We start from the raw sequence: 20,263 nt of genomic DNA, 5'->3' as shown, positions 1-20,263 counted from the left end.
AAATAAGATACAAGTCATCAGTTGAGAATGAGGATGGGAAGAAGTTGTCAGAGGCTTGAGAGTTAGGAGAAAGTATGAGTAGTCTGGAAGAATGAGAGCCTGAATGGTAAGTAGGTAACATTAAGTGCACACTTGAGGTTAGTGATAGTTGTGTGTTTTTTCCTCCAATCACATTCAGCTGCAGAGGTGCAGGTGGAGAGTTAAGTGGAGAACTGGATTTATCCTGGTAACAAGTAGACAGAAAGTTAGGTTTAACCAGAATTTGCAAAGTCCAAAAAAAAAAAAAAAAAAGTAAGAGAGATAAGACAAGGGAGTTTAGGTTATATGCAAGGTCATAATGGTTGATCAAGGAATATAGGCTGGATAATAATGGAAGTTGAGACATGACAGGTTAGAGATGAAAAAATTTTTGAAGAATCAATAGATTGTAGTCCAGGTATATTTGAAAAATTGTTGGAGTCAAGAAATAAGCTTTAAAAGTAGAACATCTTGGTCAGAGAGAGTGAGGCTTAATAATGACATTATGGACTAAGTGCAGATATTGGTAATGACAAGATCTACAGCAGTACTATCCAAAAGAACTGTGATGATGGAAATGTTCTATATCAACTGTCTAATATGGTAGCCACTAGTGGTTACTGATCACTGGAATGGAGGAAATGAAATTTAAATTTTATTTCATTTTAATAAATTTAAAATTAAAAAGCAACATGGAGGTGATGGCTACTATATTGGACAGTGCAGGTCTAGAGGTATGACCATGTTAGTGAGTTGCTAAGATGGAAGACAACATTATGGAATATAGGAGGCCAAAGAACTTCGAAGCTAGATGATTGGAAGATCCATGTAAGTAAGTCTAATATTGAAATCACCAAGAATTATGTGAATAATATTGGAGTAATAGTGAACCACCAGCTAAAATCTTCAAGGAAAGTCAAGTGTCTCAGGATAGGAGGATCAGTATAAAAAGGAGCAGAAGAGAGTTGTATAGTCAGATGACATGTTAATCAAAACAGAGGATTTTAGAAGAAAGGAGAAAGATTTAGAACCACCAATATAACGAGGATACCTACCGCTTGTCTAGGTCCAGTGTTGTAATATGTGCTTTGAAAATATCTTCTTTCATTGCAAAGACAAGTTTGTGGATTGTCTTATCACTTATTTATAGTGTCATTTGTCAAATAAAGATATTATTGCTTAAATTTGAAAAATTTATGTATTTTTTTATTTTATGATTCTAATTTTTATGTCTCAATTAAGAAATCCTTCACTACCCCCAAGGCCATAAATATATTATCTTATGTTTTCTTTTAAAAGTGTTATTGGTTTGCTTTTCACATTTAAGTTTTTAACATCCATTAAGTTTTTAACATCCATTAAGTTTATTTTAACGTTTGGTTTGAGATAGAATTTTTTTTATTTTTTCTGTATAAGTACCCTATTTTCCTAGTATAACTTATTGAAGTCTACCATTTCTTACAGTGCTACCACTGTCATATTAATTTTCACATGTATGTGAGTCTGTTGCTGGATTTTTATGTCATTCCATTCATGTTTTTGATTATTCTTGGGCCAGTACCACACTGTCTTAACTACTATAGTTCTTAAAATATCTCTTTATTTTTCTCTCACGTATGAAAGTAATTAGTTGAGTATAAACTTTTGGGTTGATAATTATGTTATTACAGTATTTTGAAGCTGTTACTCCATTGTCTCATGACATCTGTGTTTCTTTTTTTTTTTTTTTTTCTTTTTTTTTTTTTTAAAAGATGACCGGTAAGGGGATCTTAACCCTTGACTTGGTGTGGTCAGCACCACACTCACCCAGTGAGCGAACCGGCCATATTGTGTTTCTGATGAGAAGTCAGTTGTCAGTCTAAATTTTATTTTTGTAAGTAATCATTTTATCTCTAGTAGCTCTTGAAATTAGCTCTTTATCACAGATGATTTTCATTTTAGAATTTAGGTTTTCAAACTCATTTTAAGACAGGCTTTTGTTTGTTTTTGCTTATTTTCTCCCCCCACTTCCTCTGCTCTCTCCTCCTTATTTAGCAGTTTTATGGCTGCCTCCACTCAGACTCTGGTCCCTCAACCCCAAAGCAGGTCTTATAGTGGTATTTCAAAGTTCCTGTTCTGGGAAAATATTAGGGATGTTGTCGATTTAATCACTGCAAAAGTGGTCAACTTTGTTCGATTCTTAGTTGCTGTGTCTTTGTCCCTCTGCCTTCTCATGTCCTCAGCTCTGTATAGTGCTTAGCCTCAGGAATAGGGGTGAGATCAACTTTGCCTCTTATCATAAGTAGATTTGGAAGAGATAGGGCGCTTCAAAGTGTCATTTTGACCAGAAGTCTTCTGATAGTTTTATAAGTTCATTTCGAAACATTCAAATCTGTCCTTGATCTAGTGTTAATTTTGATATGCTTTTGAAATAAGGATCTAACTCTTTTCTTCCAAGTGTTTAACCACTTGTTCCCACATCATTTATAAAATTATTTATGAACTGCTAACTTGTGCCACTCCCACTTTTAAATGCCCTTCAAATCTGTCTTATTCATTATATTTTCTTTGTTACCAACCTAGTTTAGGTCACTGCCATCCTGCCAACTTTCACCTAGATTGCTGCCATAGCCTCCTAACTTTTTCTTGAGCTTCAATCCCTTATACACAGTGCAGCCAAAATGACCTTTGTGTAACACAGTAATGATCATGTTACTCCCTGCATACAACCTTCCAATGAGCACTCCCTCAAGATGAACTGTTTAATGAGGTTTGCCCTTGTATCTTTATGTAGCTTTATCTCTTATTTACGTAGCTTTATCTCTTGCCATTCATCCTGCCCATTCTCAAATATATTCTCCAGCCCTAAGGATTTTAGACTGCTAAACATATCACGGTCTGTGTATCTTGGATGACTATCTCATCCATCCTGCAGGTTTCACTAAGATGTCATATCCTCCAAAAATCTTTTGTGATCTTCCTCGAGCCCAGAATAGGGGTTTCTCCAGTACAATATGGTACTATCCTATACTTACCCCATCATAGCACTAATCATGCAGAATTGCAATTTCTTATTTACTATTCAATTCCTATTTACTTCCCTTCTAGGTCATAAACCACGTGAGAGGGAATTTTGTGTTCTATTTCTGAATCCCTAATACCTAACACATAGTAGATTTCTGTAAATATTTTTAAATTCAATTAAAACATATCTGCTACCAGATACTATGCTAGTCAATGAAAATACATGAAACAAGAAAGACAAGATTACTCCCCACACACAATTTATACTCTAGTGAGAGAGAGAGAGACAATAACCTGAACAAATAAAACAATTGCAGCTTATATTACGAAGAGTTTAAAGAGTTGGCTGTGACAGGAAATAATAGAGGCTCCTGCTTAGATAGGACAGCCAAAAAACTCTGCCTTGAGACATTGAAGCTAAGAGCTAAATAAGAAGAAGCCGATCATGTGAAAAGCTGACAGAAGAGCATTCCAAGCAGAAAGAAGAGCAAGTGTGAAAATCCTGAAAGAGGAAAGAGTGGGTATGTTCTAGGAATGTTGACTGCAGAGGATACTTTGACTTCAGAGTTGCAACTAAGGGCATAAGGTACATGGTATGAATTTGGAAACTTCAGGCAGGTGGTCATATCATGCAGGGTATTTTTTGGTGATAGCCAGGCACTTGGATTTGTTCTAATAGACTGAGCAATTGTAGAAAGGTTTTCAGGAGAATGGCATGCTCCAACTACATTTTAATAGCTCACTTTGGTTATGTTGATAATGGAATGTAAGGAGGTTACCTTAGAAGTAAAGGGACCAGTTGGAAAGCTATTGCAATAATCCAAGAGAGGAAGAATGGTAGCTTAAACTGATATAGTCCCAAGAGAAGATGGGGAAAAGATATATTTTGGACATAGAACAATCTGGACTGGCTGATGGATTGATTATAAAGGATAAGGGAAAGGGAGGGGACTAGCATGACTCCCATGCTTCTGCTAATTTATAGAGAGGGTTGATGGAGAGGAATAGCTTGGGGAGGGCACAGAGAAATCAGACATTCCATTTTGACTATATTAAATTTGAAACATTCGGGAAATAAATTAGAGATGTTAAATAGGTAGTTTTAATATATTGATCTGGGGCTTAGATGAAAGTTCTAGTCTTGACATATGAACATGGGTGTCATTGGCATGAAGCTTTAGGTAATGAATGAGCTCCCCAAAGAACAGAGTAAACGTGGAGAAGGGAGGGAAGTATTTAGAAACCAATATCTAGACACTAGGGGTGCTAATTGTTACTAGAGGTGTTGCTTCTCCCAAACCACCTCCCTAACTGAGCTAGGAAATATATGTAGCATATATGTATGTTCACATATATGTATTTACACATATACATTTTTATACATATACACATACATACGTATCCGTCTATTTTTATATCTATCTATATATATTGAAAATCATAAGTTCACACTGATAGGTTCAATTCTAATTCATTATCTCAGGGTTCATTCTAGTTTTCTCCACCCATATTTGTACCTCTCTTCTCTGATAGTAAGAAACTTTACTGTTGCTGTCTTCAATATTCTACTAATTTGCTTAATCTCCTGACACCTGTAGGCTGCCACCTTTCTAGAAAAACCTTCTTGTGTAGGCCTTGGCCTCTATGAGGTTGCCTTCCGGCCAAGAAGCAAAGAAAGCTCATTTTCTTTATTTAGGTTCTGCACATGTCTTATTAAGTATATTCTTTGGTATTTTATTTGTTTTGTTGTTATTTTGAAAAGACATTTTTTTCATTACATTTTCTGTTTATTGCTTGTTTTTGAAAAGGCTGCAATATGTAGTTTCATTTTTTCATATCAGTGAATTTGAAGTGAAAAAAATAGTTTTTATTTAATTGCTCTTATTGGTTGTTAGTAATATCAAACATTTTCCAAATGTTTATTAGCCATTTTAATTTATGTTTCTGTGACTTGTCTGAATCCTTTGTTTTTTTCTTAATGCTTTTTTTTTAAAAAAAATAAAATTCCTTGAGTTCTTTATAAATTTAGGAGAATTATTTGTTGAAAATATTTTTCATGTGAACTGTTTTAAATTTTTTTTTTTTAATTTGCAAAATTAAAGATTTTTTATATGGTCAAATATGCTGATTTGGGGTTGTTTTTTTTTTTTTGTAATTTCTTATGCTATTTTGAGGCTTCAAATTCCTTTCCCTATCCAGAAGTCAGATGTTCACCTATACAATATTTTTGTTAAACATTTTTAGAAAATTTAAGTTTTAACTCTGTATGAATCTGAAACTTACTTTGTTATATTTTTAGCCAATTTGTAGAAAATTCTAATATACAAGAAATATTAATCTTTTACCCAGCAAAATTATCACAGCCTTTTATTTGCCATTTAAATCTATCTTATTTTAATTTTTGACATGTAGTTTAAAATCTTTGTAGTCAAATCTACTAATCTCTACTCTAGCAAATCCTCCCCTTGCGTTTAAGCTTAGAAAGACCTCCCCATCCAGAGATGTAATAAACATACACTTACACTTTTTTTCTCTTTCTCTTCTTCCTCCTTGACCCCCCCTCCTCTTTTTCTCCTCCTCCTCCTCCTCCTTCTTCCTTAGAATTTGCCTCAAGGCCAGCTTTAAGTAAAACAGAAGCACTAAACTAGCCCCAAATCACTTTGGTCCCATGGGGGTCTTACAGACCAAGAAAAACGTGGGATCAGGATGGATTTCTCTATAACTCAACTCCCCCCTTTCCCTCCTACATAAAAAGTAGTCCACTGTTGAACTTCCCAATAAGTGTATGTATATCTGACAATTCATAAACTGCTGAAGTGAAAGGTGACCTTTAGATATTCTGTATATAAATTTAGCCATTTATACATAGAGAATGTAAAAAAATATGGCCTGATTCTGATCAGATGCTGCTTGTTTCTCCTTACACTATGGGGTTCTGTTCTATGTCATTTCCTTTGAAGTCAGTGGGAGCTCTGTGCAGGACGGCAACACGAACACCGGCCTCTATACATGAAGGTGAGAACTGCCATTACGATAAACTATTCGGCAATGTGGTGGAGGGAACATTGGTTTAACACACTTGGTGGCTACCCTGCAGATCCCACTGTCTGTGAGAGCTTTGTTCAAGCAGAGCAAACAAGAACTTTTTGAATCTTGACATACAAGGGCTCATTCAGCAGAGCATCCCCTGTTATGAGAGGAGGCACAGTGCTGGGCAGACGTTGCAGTTTTTAGCCAGCACACTGAGGGCATTTCTCTTACATTCTCTCCATCTGTAAAGAGTCTGTTTTCAAGACCCCAGAATGGTTTTCTATAGATTGGGGGGATGTATAAATATTTTTATATGTTTGTACTCACTCACATGTAATGGAGGGCAAACTGCAATTATATAAAAGTAGCCAGGCCTTTTCAATATGGAAAGAAAGAATTCTTTGCAAATTTTAGCTGAGGGGGTTATTTGGTGAAAAGCAGAGCTCATGATAGAAACAGTGAGAGAAACTTCGACATTGAAAAGCAAAGGAAGAATCATTTACATTTGCTTTCTATCTCAGGAGCATTATTTTGTTCAGTGGCCTATAGTCTTTTTCCCTCCTCCCCTGTTGCAATGACTTACGTGCCACTTATTAGGAATCCAAATCAAATGATGGTCTCCGGTTATTATTCTATAAAAATCTGAATGAGTAAAGGTCCAAGAGCAAATTGCCTGAAGTGATTTTTTTCCACCCATCCCATCTTTGTAATAGTGGTGTCTCCTTCCTGATTCTTTCATCACATCATTCTGCTCCTGTCTCCAGGCCTTTGCTCAAGCTGTAACATATACCCAGCTTCAAAGCCCCCTTGAAACACCCCTCCACGGGCAGTACACCAGCATTTTGTATTTGTAATTTGTCCTATTGGATAGCACTGGAGTGGAACAGGCATTTTCGATTAACAATTTTGAATTCTTTGTCAGAAAACCTGTATCCACCTCTGCATGTGGAATACTCTTTCTTTCCACAGGCCATCAAATGGTTAGTGTGTAGACAATATTTAAATCCTCGGGTTTGGATGAGATCACCAAGGGAGGAAATGTAGTTGGGAGAGAAGGAAAAGGACTGAGTTTTAGAGCACTCCAAATCTAAGAAACTGGGGAGAAAAGGAGAAAACCAGAAAGTATATCTTGGAGATCACTCCATAATAGTACACATGGAACAGCATCATTCTCTGAAATAATAGTCCTATTATAACATAATAGTTACAGACTATTCCAATGTGCAGAATATGCCCTAATATATTTAAGCAGTCCTCTACCAATAGCTTCTGAACTAGTCCTCCTGTTCTCAGGTTTTCCATATATATATGCTATATCCATTCTATATGCTGCATAGGTTAACCTTGAGTTAACCTTATTTGTGCCTGGATGAAAAATGGAGAATTGGATAAGTACCGTGTGTTACACTTATATGATGAAATATAATGCAGTTATTAAAAATCATGTTGAAGGAAATACTCACAAAATAATATTGAGTGAATAAAGCATAATCCCAATTTATACACACACACACACACACACACACACACACACACACACACACACACACACACACACACACACACACACACACACACAAATGACCAGGAATAAATGTTATATGTATGTCCACCAAAAGTTTAACATGTTTCTGGATGGTTGGTTTCCAGGTGATTTTTATTTTATTTTTATGCTTTTCAGTAGTTTGAAAATTTCCTTCAAAATGAAGTTTTTAAAAAAGTGTACTTTGTTGCTTCACAGTCAGGAAACCTGCTTTGATTCCTTATTGCCCAAAAAGATAATGTCCAAATATCTTAATTTAGTAGTCAAGGCCCTTCAGACTAGTGGCCCAACCTATTTCCCAAAGTTTTCTCCTATTTGACACGAACCCCTTGTTCAGTTAAAAAGATCTGCTCAAGGCCTCCTAGAAGTGCTTGTACTTTCTTACATGTATACTTTTTTTAATGCTGGGACCCTTTTTATAGCCCTTATTTTCCTGTAATTTCTACACATCCTTTCAGACACTATTAAATTCCATCCCTTACTTGGTCCTAAGACAGTGAATGATGGAAGAGGTCTCCAAAAATTAATGACTCTGTTATTCCTTCACTATTTACCACAGGATGCTTTGCATTATTATGGTTCTTTTTCTATGAGTCCATAACTTATCTCCCCAACTGGCATTTTTATTCTTACAGGACTTGTTCTGTGACATAGAGTTCTTGGTATTCCTCTGACTTTCTGTGCTTTGTTTACAGTAAGTGTGCAATAAACATTTGCAATAGTTTAGATCCAGGGATATTTCAAATAAATATGTTTTAAAATTTGAAATAATTCTGGATTGATCTCCCTCTTCATCTGTTGTATAAGTGCATTGAGCTTGTTGAAGAAATAAAAAATTTCAGCAGTTAATTTACTACAAGGGAAACATTTTAAATATACATAGTTATAAACTATTGCTTAAGCATTGTTTCTTCCTTCACCAAAGGTCATTGGTCTTTTCTTCAGGGAATGTTCTCTTCTTACTGTCACCTGAAATACAATGTAACTTTACTTTTCTTCTTTATTCCCTGGTTGCAAATATAATCTCCATGTGTGCTCTGACTTTGTAGGTGAAATACTTTCAGGCCTAGTGAAATCCAGCTCCAAATCCAAAACTCCAAATTTCTGTTGATTTAGAGAGCAACTTGAGAATTCTGCATTTGGCAACATTCAATTTCCTTGGCATCTCTCCATAGTCACCATTTAGAAAGCTCCTTGTTGCAGGATTTCTCTCCATCATACACTCTGTGGAGATTAAAAAAGGATTGTATTACATTGGCTTGAAAATGTGATGGAAAATGACATTTGCTTTACCAAGAAAGGAAACCTTTGAAACTCAAATTGATCTAGTAGAACTTTAGACAGGGATAGGTCTTAGTGGAGTAAAATGGCAGAGATGGTGCAAGTTCCTTATTTCGATTGCCGAAAGTAAGTATCACAATGCTTAAAATCATTCACACAAAGCTGTTTGTAAAACAATATGGTTATATTTGTGTTTTTTAAAATATGGGTGTATATACACACATAAAGCAAGCTTAGATTAAGATCTTTAGAAAGATCCTAAGCACTGAAGAATTTATGGTGCTTATTAAATAATATCCTATTGTTTAATTTAAGATTAAAACCATGTTAAAACTAAATAAGTATAAGGAAGTCCCAACAAGTTCTGATTTTTCATTTCTATGCATTTGTAAAAACACCAAGTCCTTTAAAAAAATTGGGGTGGTTTGTGGGTGACTTAAGCATGTACTTTGTCTGCCGTTTACACGAATGTAAGTGCACAGATAAAAGCCTGGAAAGCAGCACACCAAATCATTTACAGTGGTTACATCTGCAGAGAAGAGTGGGTTAGGAAATGGGGAGCATCAGTGGTGAAGAGCTACTTTTACATTTTATTCTTTTCCCCCTAGTCATCTATAACCAAAATGTAGTCATTTATTACATGCACAATCATTAAAAAGAATAAAAATAAACAGACTGGGAAAATAAAATGTCTCACCTCTTCTTTTGCTTTAATATTAAAGTGCTTTTATTTGATAAATGTTAAAGTGGTATTCTAGAGGGCAGCTCAAATCATTCTCCAAGCTGAGTGTATTGATTGTACTTTCCCTTCCATTCAATAACTTGCTTACACTGCTGACCACTATTAGTTATTTTCAGAGATTGCTGTCAGTCATCATCATTAACTTTCATTGAGCTCTTATGGTCTGCCAGGCACTAGTACAGAGTTTTACATGTATTAATTTGTTGAACTCTCACAAAAATCTTGTGAGGTGGTTATTATTATTATTGTCATTTTATAGGTGAAGAAATAGAGGCCAGAGAAGTTTACTGTCTTGCACAAGCTGGGTCACACAGCCAGCAAGGGATGGGAGTGAGATACATCTCTGACTTTAAATTCTGCATAGGAGAGAGGAAGGGAGTGGAAATAGTCTGTGGTTTAAGATTTTTACTTTATTTCATAGTTAGCATATATACTTTTGTCTAACTGGGAGGTGACTAAAGGCATCTGGGTCTGGTTGACGTGTTGGCTGAAAATTACTATTATTATGAGGATGATTATTATAGTATTTAGTAATTATGCAGTGCTTTATACTTCAAAGAACTGTGTTTTATAATCATTTATTAGCTACGTCTCACAACATCTCTATGATATAAAGATGCATTTATCATGCATATTTTGCAGAAAGAGAAGCTGAGGCAGAGTAAGATGGACCACATTTTGATTAAAAAAAGAGTGAAGGTGGAATGCAGCCTCTTAAATTCCTGACACTCACTAAATAGCTCAATCTGGACACAGAAAATTAATTAGTTTAAGCTTTTTAAAGGAAGGTGTCAGTTCCAATACTTTTTCTTGATATTTAATTAAAAACTAAATGTAAAATATGCTAAAAATTGACCACCATTCCTTTTCAAGTCCTCTTTTTTTGAGTTTTACTGCATTTGTGTCAATGTGACATTTTGGCTCAAATTCAACCTTGCTATCTCCCGATTCTCCGTATAAGCACAATTTGACTACAGATACTGGTTTCCAGTGTCAATATTATATTGCTTCAAATTGTTTTCATTGTCTGTGAAAGATGCCTTCTGTTCACTACACGGATAGGACTTTTCATGATAACTTTCAATAAAAACAAACTTTGTGCAGAAATTCTATGCAAATTAAAGGAAGTTTTAGACATCTGGCAGATTGTCCACTTCAAAAATGAAGATATAAACACATCAGTATGACTTGGGGTGGGAGGGGGAAGGAGATGAGAATGATCTGTGTGGGTTTATTACAGTGCTCTATAAAAGGCCTGGAAGAGATATATGCATTCATGCATTCTTCTATAAATCTGGTTGTCTCTTTCAGTTGGGAGGCAGTCATGGCCATGGCACATGGGAACGGCTCAATAAATATTAGTTTAGAGGTTAAGAGTGTATCTCTGAAGACAGACTGCATCTCTGAAGACAGACTGCCTGGATTTTAATCCTGGCCCCATGACTTGCTAGCTACCTGAACTAGATTTGCTTGTACTTCTCCATGAGAGTGGCGGCAGGGGAGCGGGGATGTAAAGAGGAGGGCAAGGATCATATCCCATAGGGTTGGCTGTCATAAAATTTATTGAAGTATTTGCTATTATTTGGCTTTGCTATTTCCAAGGCAGTTGACATTAGCTACAACTCCATTAAAATGTTGGTGGTAATGATATTTACAGTTTGATGTCTGTTACTTGCCTTGCTTGTTTAGAAATGGTATGACTTAGTACCCCACAATCTGCTACTCCAGAAAAAGAATTTAAAATTACCTCAAAATACATTGGAATAAATAGTTATGAGCACATGTAAAATCTATAAGCTAAAATTCTATGCTTGTTTCTCTAAAACATCCATATGACCCCATATACCAGTGGCCTCAAACTCACTGTCTACCATGAAGATTTCACATGAAAGTGAGGTCAACTCATCCAATTACCTGAAGAAAGCAGCTGTGTCGGAGCTAATGACACTGATGCCTTGTGAATACGTGCCAAATGTTGGCCAGAGTGTCTAAGTTTTCAAGAGATGTCATAAATTAGGATTTTTAGGGCTGGCCCGTGGCTCACTTGGGAAAGTGTGGTGCTGACGACGCCAAGTCGGAGTCAGGGGTTGGGATCCCCTTAGCAGTCATCTTTTAAAAAATAAAAATAAAAAAAAGAAATTAGGATTTTTTGTTTTACATGACATATCTCAAATTTAAAATCTTGACCATTTTTTGGTATAAAACTTTGCAGGTCAAACAACATATTTGAGGGTCATTTGTTAAATCCTTGCCATATATACTTACACTAGTACATGTATACTATTACACTGTGCTGTTATTCAAAGCAATGCTTTTCAGGGCACAAATAAAAGGTGAGGAAGACAAAATATGACCAAGTCTTTACAAACTCACAAGTCCAGTGGGGAAATAGACAACAATGTCACAGAGAGTGAAAAATGCCATAGCAGAGTGTGGAACCTAGGACTTAAGCTGGGTGGTTAGGATGAGGTCCTTGCTAAAACAAAAGCAAAGAACCCCATTATTTCAAAGCTTGGACAAAGGGTGGACACCCAAGTAGATGGCTTTTTTGTTTAACAAAACACCTTAACAGATTTTTGGAGTCGGAGCTATGCATAAATAGGGCCACTGCCTTGTAAGTTTCCAGGGGGCATCATTTGTATTTGGCACCCCCTTGAGCACCATTCATGTTCTTTGTGAATGGCACCCCCTGGAATTGTGCAACCTGGCTCTTGTGTCAATAGAAGTGGCCTGGAGTCTGGCCTGAAATGAGGATTGAGAGTTAAATCCTTCTACATAATAAAGTAACAAGAATTTTAAGTCTTCCTTAATGGGTGGAGGCAGGTGGGCGGAGGGGTGCCTGCAATGGACATAAAAAAAGGTTTGGAGAAAAGATATCTCTCCGATGAGGATGGGCCAGCAATTTGGTAACAGCCTGGAGCCTACCAACCTAGTGAGAGATTCCCTGTAATTTTTGAAAGAGATGCATAAAATCCTCTATCATCTTCAACTTCCAGGAGACACTGGCAAATGAAATCAAACAATTTTTTCTTTGGCAACTCTTCTATATGAATCAGGAGATAACTAGAAAAGACTTCAATGCCCAGGCTCACATAGCAACACTTGCCTAAACGTACAATACCATAATAACTTGCCTTTTTACTGTTTTTCTTCAAAAAGCTCTAAGCACTTAAACTTTTATTTCCTCATTTGTTCTGACATTCCAGTGTGGGAGGGGCAGATTTATGATAACATTATTTATAGATGGAGAAATTGAAATAGAGATTAAATCGCTTACTCAGTGTTGCATAGCTGGGGTGGTGGAGCCCACACTGGAATTTGGTTCTCCAGGCTCCAGCCACGAAGTGGAAAGAGCATGGATTCTGGAATTAGAGGGATCTTTGTTTGATCGATCCTTTTTCTGCCCCTTAACAAGAATGTGGCCTTGAGTCAATTACTTTACCTAAGTTTTGGTTATTCTCATGTGTAAAATTAAGACCATAAAAACCTTGTAGTAGTGTAGTTAAGATTAATTTAGAAAATGCATGTAAAGCCTTGGCACAGAGTAGTTCTCAAATAAGATTAGTTCCACCTCCAACCCAGTATTATCTGGTTAAATTTCAGTACAAATTTAAAGTAATCAAAAAAGAATCCTCTATCAATACTAATTTTTTTCTAGCCTCATCTCCTACTGAGAACAAAACATGAATAAAAATACTTCAATATGTCATTTAATTCAATGGGAAGAACTTCTGTTTCAGTAGAGTTACTCCTGTTGGAGATAAGCAGGAAAAAAAGACAAGTATAGAGAAGTATGAGGGGTCTTCAAAAAGTTCATGAAAAAATTTGTATTAATCTTTTAATTCTATTTTCCCACAACCTTTTAGAAGTACCCTGCTATGTATGGGGAAGACAAGATACTAGAGTGCAGTGGTTCTAAAACTTGACAATGCATCAAAATCGCCTGGAGGGCCTGTTAAAACACAGATTGCTAGGCCCCCTGCTCCCCCACAGAGTATTTGATTCACAAGGTCTGGGTGCGACCCGGGTAATTTGCATCTGTAACAAATTCACAGATGATGTTGAGCTACTAGTCCTGGGACTACACCTCAAGAAGCACAGAATGGTTAAGTAAAATTTTGGGGGTGCGGTCCAAGCCATCTGTTTTAACAAGCACTTTAGGTGGTTTTGATGCACTCAATTTTGAGAACCACGGGCACAGTGGTGAAAAGCATCTGAGTAGACAGACCTGCATTCGCATCCTGACTGCACTATTTACCAGTTGGATGAACGACCTCTGATGCCTCTGCCTCCTGCACAGAGCCTGTCAAGGTCTCTGTGATTCAGGATTCCTCTCAGTAACCATCTAGCCTTGGGTAGAAAGAAAAGATGTTAGTGAATCCCACAAATCCAGGCTCTGTTATTTACTTCTTCACACTGAGGAATGAAAGGCTGCTTGAATTTGGGTATTATAGAAGTATTTACAAACACTAAAGTGATCACAAAAATAAATAGCACAGCACTGCAAATAAAGCCAATAGCAGTGGCATTGTTCGCCTCTAAATTTGTAATAACGGGTTCTCTACAATTTCCACTTCCCCTGCCTGTCTTAGTAGAAAATTTAAAAAGAGACGTTTGAAGAGATGTTCGTAGATTTATTTTGCAGGTAGTATGCATGCTAAGAGGCTTTTTTTCTTCTCCCTGTATCTGGCCTCAGATAAAGAATCTGCCTCAAATATTCAGTGCCTTTCTGATTTTGTAGCTGAGGAATCCCTTTTTCTTTTTTTCTTCTCTTTCCCTACCCTGGCATCCGACTCTGTGGGTCCTCATACTGTCTCGGCTCAGAGCTTCACAAGGATTTTCATTTTGAATCCCACAATCCACAGGTGATTTTATATAGATGTACCCATACGTATGTCTATCATACTGAGGCTCAGAGAGGTTAAATAACTTGCCGGGGTGAAAAAGTAAAAGTAGATAAGAGGATCTAAGCAATGGGATTCCAAAGCCCCCCAGCTCTTGGCCTCTTTTGAAAGTTGCAAGTGATGATTATGTATAGGAATATAATTTGGTTCCGGCCCTTAAAGAATTAAAAAATCTTGTTAGGGGTAGATGAGATTTATACACACACCATTAGTTAAAATAAAATCAAGGAGCCAACGTTTTGTGGTACCGGGTTTGGTATCTTTGACGGGTTTCCTCCTCTGCAAGACCTAGATAATAGCACCATCCACAGGAGTTTGGGGATGATTAAATGAGTTAACGCACGTACAGTGCCTACCACAAAGTAAGCGTTCAATCCATGTTAACTATCATTTTTAAAGGAGGCACATTGGAGTGGGGAGAACACTGGAGAGCGGTGGGAGGCCTGGTGTATGCGACGGCCTCGCACCTAAATTCTCTGAGCCTCAGTTTCCTCGTCTGTAAAATTAGGTAGCTGGAGCGGAACATCATTAACAGCAGTTTAAGTAAAGGGTACAGCCGTAGCCTGGGGAACCGAGAGACCGCAGGGCTGAAAGGGTTAGTAAGGAGTCTGGGGGCGGTTTGCGGGCGCCGGGCGGGAAGGCCCCGCCCCGCCCGGGAGGCCCTGGCAGCTCCGGGCCTCGAGCAGTTCCGGTGCCAAAACCCTTCCCTCGCCCGCTTCCCCGGAAGTGCTTTTCACGGGTTCGGGCCGGAGAGAGGCCTTGTAGGCACAGCTGCTGAGGCTCGATCGGCTCCGAGTGGGGGGCTCCAGCCGGGGTCGGAGTCCGGGGGTCCGCGCTCGCCGACCCGCGCCCTGCCGCCTCCCAGCGCCCGGGCCGACGGTGAGTGGCCGGGGAAATGAACTGGGACGGCCGTGGGCCTGCGTCCGGGCTGGCGCTCTCGGGCCCCCGCTGCCCACTCCGGGCTCCGGGATGCTGCTGGCTCGGCTCTCGAGGTCCGAGGAAGTGGGTTGTCTGCCGCCCTCGTCTTCGCCTGGCCCTCGGTCGGGAAGGAGCGGGCTGCGGGGTCGTGGGGTGGGCGGGGCGGAGCCGTGGAGGGGGTTCCCGGAGCTGTTGTTGCCTTTGGGACTCGAGAGTGGGGATGGGCTGGGCCTCCGTCCGACCCTCTCATTTCTGATCCCCCAAATATTCCTACTGCCTCCCCAGTTTAGTTTTTTGTATCCGACCTGCAAACCAAATTGGACACCAGATTTAATCTTGGGCTCCGGTTCCTGACTTTTCCCTCTTGTGATTCTGTCCCCGGGTTCAGTAATTAGCTCGGGTCCCAGGGGTGTCGCCTTCTCAGTCAGAGGATGGGGACCGTGTAGATGCCGGAGATCTTTTGCAAAGCTTTTCATCCAGACCCGATTCGGGGTTGCCCTGGATCGATTTGGACTGCGCTCGAACCGGTTCTGGATACGTAGGTCACCGGCACCAGCATGACTCGCGTGATCTTTACTCACTCGAAAGCTTGCTGAAGCTGTTGTTGAAGTCACTTAAAAAACAAAAACAAAAATAAAAACGAAAAAGAAAGAAAACCACAAAGACAGTTTGCTTGAGGAAAGTCAGTAGTTCAGATAAATGCCCCTATTTTCTTGCAGACATGAAAAAAAAAAGCTGTTCTCTAATCTACACTCCTGATTCCTGTGGCTATCTGAAATCACAGTTGTATGAGTTCAGTCAGAGGTTGTTGCACGAATTGTTTGCAGAGGGTTGGAGAATTACTATAGCCCTTTTCCCTAAAGTTTGTTTACCTTTATATTTGGAACTGTCATTTTCCTTAACTTTTAAGGAAAAATCATTCTCGGTTTCTCCTGAAATGTTCCATATACTATTACATTTGTTGCTGCAATGCAGAGGTTCACACAGGTGGGTAGAGGTGTTTTGTTTTGTTTTTGTTTAAACTTATGAAGTGTTTACCTTGGATAAATTGAAAATTTCCTAGATAAGAAAGTGATGTAGGTACTTAGTTTTAGTGAACAGATTTTAGGTAATAAACTACCGCTGAAAGGGTTGTTAAGAAATATGGGCTTTCTACAGTTAGTGGGGTTTTTTATTATGGACATAAAAGAATGCAGTTACTGCAGATTATGACCGTGAGCAGATGACCATTGTTTTTGCAGAGCGAAGTATACACAAACTACCTTCATGAAACCAGTGACGCTATCTGCACTTTTTATCTTGTGCTTATATTAGGACTTATACTGTAGTTTTTTTTGGTACTTATGTCATTCTCTCTCCTCCCACCACTGAAAGGGGAGATAATATCAGGAATTAGGGAAAATAGACTGAAGTGACAAGTTCAATGAGCTCTTCTATGCAAAGGAAAATTTATTTCAAGGTTGTAGATTTTGAACGGGCAAGGGGTGGATGATTTAGAAAGTCCCTGGAAAAAATTGTGGAGGGAAGATTGGTTGCACAACTTTTAGATTTAGATAGAAACCGTAGATACTTAGGCATTTGAAATGCTTAATTGTTTTTACAGCATACGGTTGGAATATTGGAATTGAGAGTCTGGAAAAGGATTCAAGTTAGATATGGTTATAGATCCATACTGTACTATAGGTATGATAGTTAATGTGTTTCAAAGGGAAATATTTCAAGAATTTTTAAGAGCAGAAAAAGGTGATTGGGGAAAATCAGATACTCTTAGGCATTGAAAGTTTTATTATATTACTCAATCATTTCAACAAATAATGAACATTTGCTATGCCTCAAGCTGTGTTAGGCAACCATGAAGGAACAAATAAAGATACAGCCATAACAACTAAATTTCATGTTTTGGCAATAATTTTCTAAGGTGTGTCTGAAATCATGAAGAGTTGGAATGTATCATTTAGGCATACTAAAACTTTTTCCTAATTGATACTTAACATTGAAGGTGGGTGTTGAGTGCTTCATGAAAAACACTATGCTAGTTATTATAAGATACAAAGGTTAAGTCTTTGGTCTTTAGGAATTTGAAATCTAGTAGGGGATGTAAAATATTTGCATAAACATTTACAACATAAAGAAATATATGTAAATACTTACCCACATGGGTGGTTTTATCTAAAGTTTGAAGTTGTACAAAAGGAGAAATAATTCATTTTTAGCTTAAGTAATTATGGAAAGTAGTGGAGATATAGTAATATTTATGAGGATAGCTCTGAAGCTGTTATTTATTGAGCACTTACTGAGCACCAGGCTCTACGCTAGTTGCATTTTCTAAGCTTCACAACTTGTGAGCGTCTTAATAATGAGGACACTGAGTCTCAAATATGTTAAGTAACTTGCCACAGATATTTGGCTAGCAGGTAACAGCCCTAATTTAAGTTCAGATCTGCCTGTGTTTCCCACTGTATCTGCTACCTCCTAGTAAACTGGTAACCTGAGTTAGTGTTACAGAGGGAAGACTTTTCTAAGACAGATTTAGGGGTTGGGAGTAGATGGGTAAAGAATGCCTTTCAGATAAAGAGAATGATGTGAACAGAAGTGTGGAGGTGGGAAAGTTCACTGTGTATTCAGAGAAAAGTTAGTAGACCAGATTACCTATAATACACGGTTCATTTTGGGGAATAAGAGATGAGGTTTGATATTTAAGTTGGGGCTGGATCGTGGAGCATGTTTAAATGGTGTATTTAGAAGTTTGACATTTGAGAGATAATGAGAAGTTACTAAGGTCTAATGTGTAGAGCGCAGAATGATTTGTTGTGGAAAGCTGATTTTCAATACACATAAATACTGGGCAAGGGAGAGGGCAATAGGATGAGAAGGAAGACTCAGCAGTACCTGGCAATTGATTTTAGTAGGTGGGTGGAGGGAGGGATTGTTGGGTGGAAGGTTTGGAGGAGATGGAAGTTGAAAATTGTACTTTCTAAGTGTGGGCGATGTTGATGATGGTACTGTTACTAGAAATGTGGGCAAGGAGGTGCATAATGACATCAGTTTTGGATATGCTTTAATATACTTGCCTAACACTGGAAATGCCCAAAGGCTTTTGGAAATGTGGGTTTGCAGTTCAGGAGAGAGGTCAGGGGTAGGCATATATTAAACATGAGTGTAGGGAGTAATCCAAGTAGAGGTACTAGTTGAATCTGTGTAAAGAAAAGGAAGTGCCAAGGGAGAGTGTAGAAGGGAAAGAGAAAAAAAGAAAAAAAAAAAAAAAACCTTTATTTTAGATGGCATCTGTTTAAAACAGAAGGAAAAGACACTAAATAGATTATTTTATGCAGTGGGTAAAGAATTTGATAGTATGTAATGCTTCCTCACATTGCAAGTTCAGATGGAGTAGAAAGAATCTGATCATTAAAAAGCCACCTGGGAAATAAAATTTTTTTGCTCTTGCTAGCAAGAATACTATGTTATCATTATCCTATTTTAGGAAGGACAAACTATTTCAGACTCATTTGGTCCAGAGTGTCAGACTTTGGTTACTTAAAAGCTAAGTTTGGTCATCTCTTTTGGACATTTATTTGGCAAGTGATATGTGAAGATTTGGAAGCAAATCTCTGATACAGTGTTCAATTTATTAATTTGAGTGATTTTGATATTGGTTTCAATATCAAGAACCTCTGTATATTCAAAGATAATATTTGTGCCTGTTATTGTGGCTGGCTGTTAACATTGCCTTTTATAGAAAATGGTCATTATTTACGTATTTTTCTTCCAACTCTCTTTTATGAATAGTTTTGATTAACGTGTAATTTTGTGCCTTGTGCTCTGATTATCTTAGAAGGATAGGCTAAGATACTTTTTTCCATCATATAATGATACATATATGAAAATTATATATTCCATTTTGGAAACTAAGAACTATAAATTTATAGAATTTCATGTGGTTTTCTGTTTAAATATTTAAATGGGAGAAACTTGTGTATTACTGTGTAAAAGATTATAATAGTTTGCAGAATGAGGCTTAGAGTTAAACTTTTTGAGGGCAAGTTTATCATTTTTAGACTGAGTTACCATGGAAGTGTTTACTTCCTCCTTGAGAATTAATATGTTCCTTTTGTTTTTCAGGAATATGTTTTTCACTATATCATAGGCACTTGGGAGTGTACAGGGAGTCCTGCATCAGTGTTGTTGGAGGCAGGGGGTTTTGTGTGTGCTTTGTCTGGGCTGGTTGGCTTAGTTTCAGTGAGCGTGGTATTAATGAGGCAAAGGTCAGGAGTTCCATTTAGCTTCAGTCTGAATGATGGCCAGGGAGTACACCTCTCACTCCCACCAGCTGTCTTGAAAATTCCTCCGTTGTCATTGGTCACAAAGGTGAGTACATGACAGTGGATCTTTGTACCATTGGAAGAATATTAGAGGAAACTTAGCATAAGTGGTTAGGAACTCTGACTATGGAATTTGACAGACCTGTGTCAAAATTCTTGGTCTGAGATCTTCGGAGAGTCCCTAAACCCCACCAACTCTGCGTTTCCTCATTATCGAATGGATTCATATTTGGTTTGGCCATGTCCTATCATTGCTTTTCTTTCTAAGGAGGAGCTAGCCACTTAGACCTGTGGTTACCAAATGCTGGACTGTGGAGTAGTGTCAGTCTATGACAAAGTTTTCACTTGTCTGAAGTGAAATGAGAATGTAGTTAGCTTTTCATAAAGCTAAATCTATTGAATTTAAAAGATAATATTTTTTTTTCCAAAATTATCTTTTACCATCTTTGGTGGGAACATATTAGTTCTTTTATGAAGTAGTGGTGTGATGGTAATTGGTAGTTGT

At 37.8% G+C, this 20,263-nt stretch overlaps 1 protein-coding gene across 4 annotated transcripts in view; it reads left to right on the top strand.

Moving 5' to 3' along the window:
• The first annotated feature begins 15,272 nt into the window (after positions 1-15,272).
• FRS2 (fibroblast growth factor receptor substrate 2) overlaps positions 15,273-20,263 on the top strand; it is a 91,966-nt gene continuing 86,975 nt past the window's right edge. For all 4 annotated transcript variants that reach the window (XM_063075279.1, XM_063075280.1, XM_063075277.1 and 1 more), the window contains exon 1: positions 15,273-15,400. The gene's annotated coding sequence lies outside the window, so the exon portion shown is untranslated. The remainder of the gene's footprint in view (positions 15,401-20,263) is intronic.

This window comes from Cynocephalus volans, chromosome 12 (genome assembly GCF_027409185.1).
Source record: "Cynocephalus volans isolate mCynVol1 chromosome 12, mCynVol1.pri, whole genome shotgun sequence".
NCBI classification, from domain to species: Eukaryota; Metazoa; Chordata; class Mammalia; order Dermoptera; family Cynocephalidae; genus Cynocephalus; species Cynocephalus volans.
The sequence above is the reverse complement of the archived record's forward strand: the minus strand, read 5'-3'. Positions and strand labels throughout refer to the sequence as shown.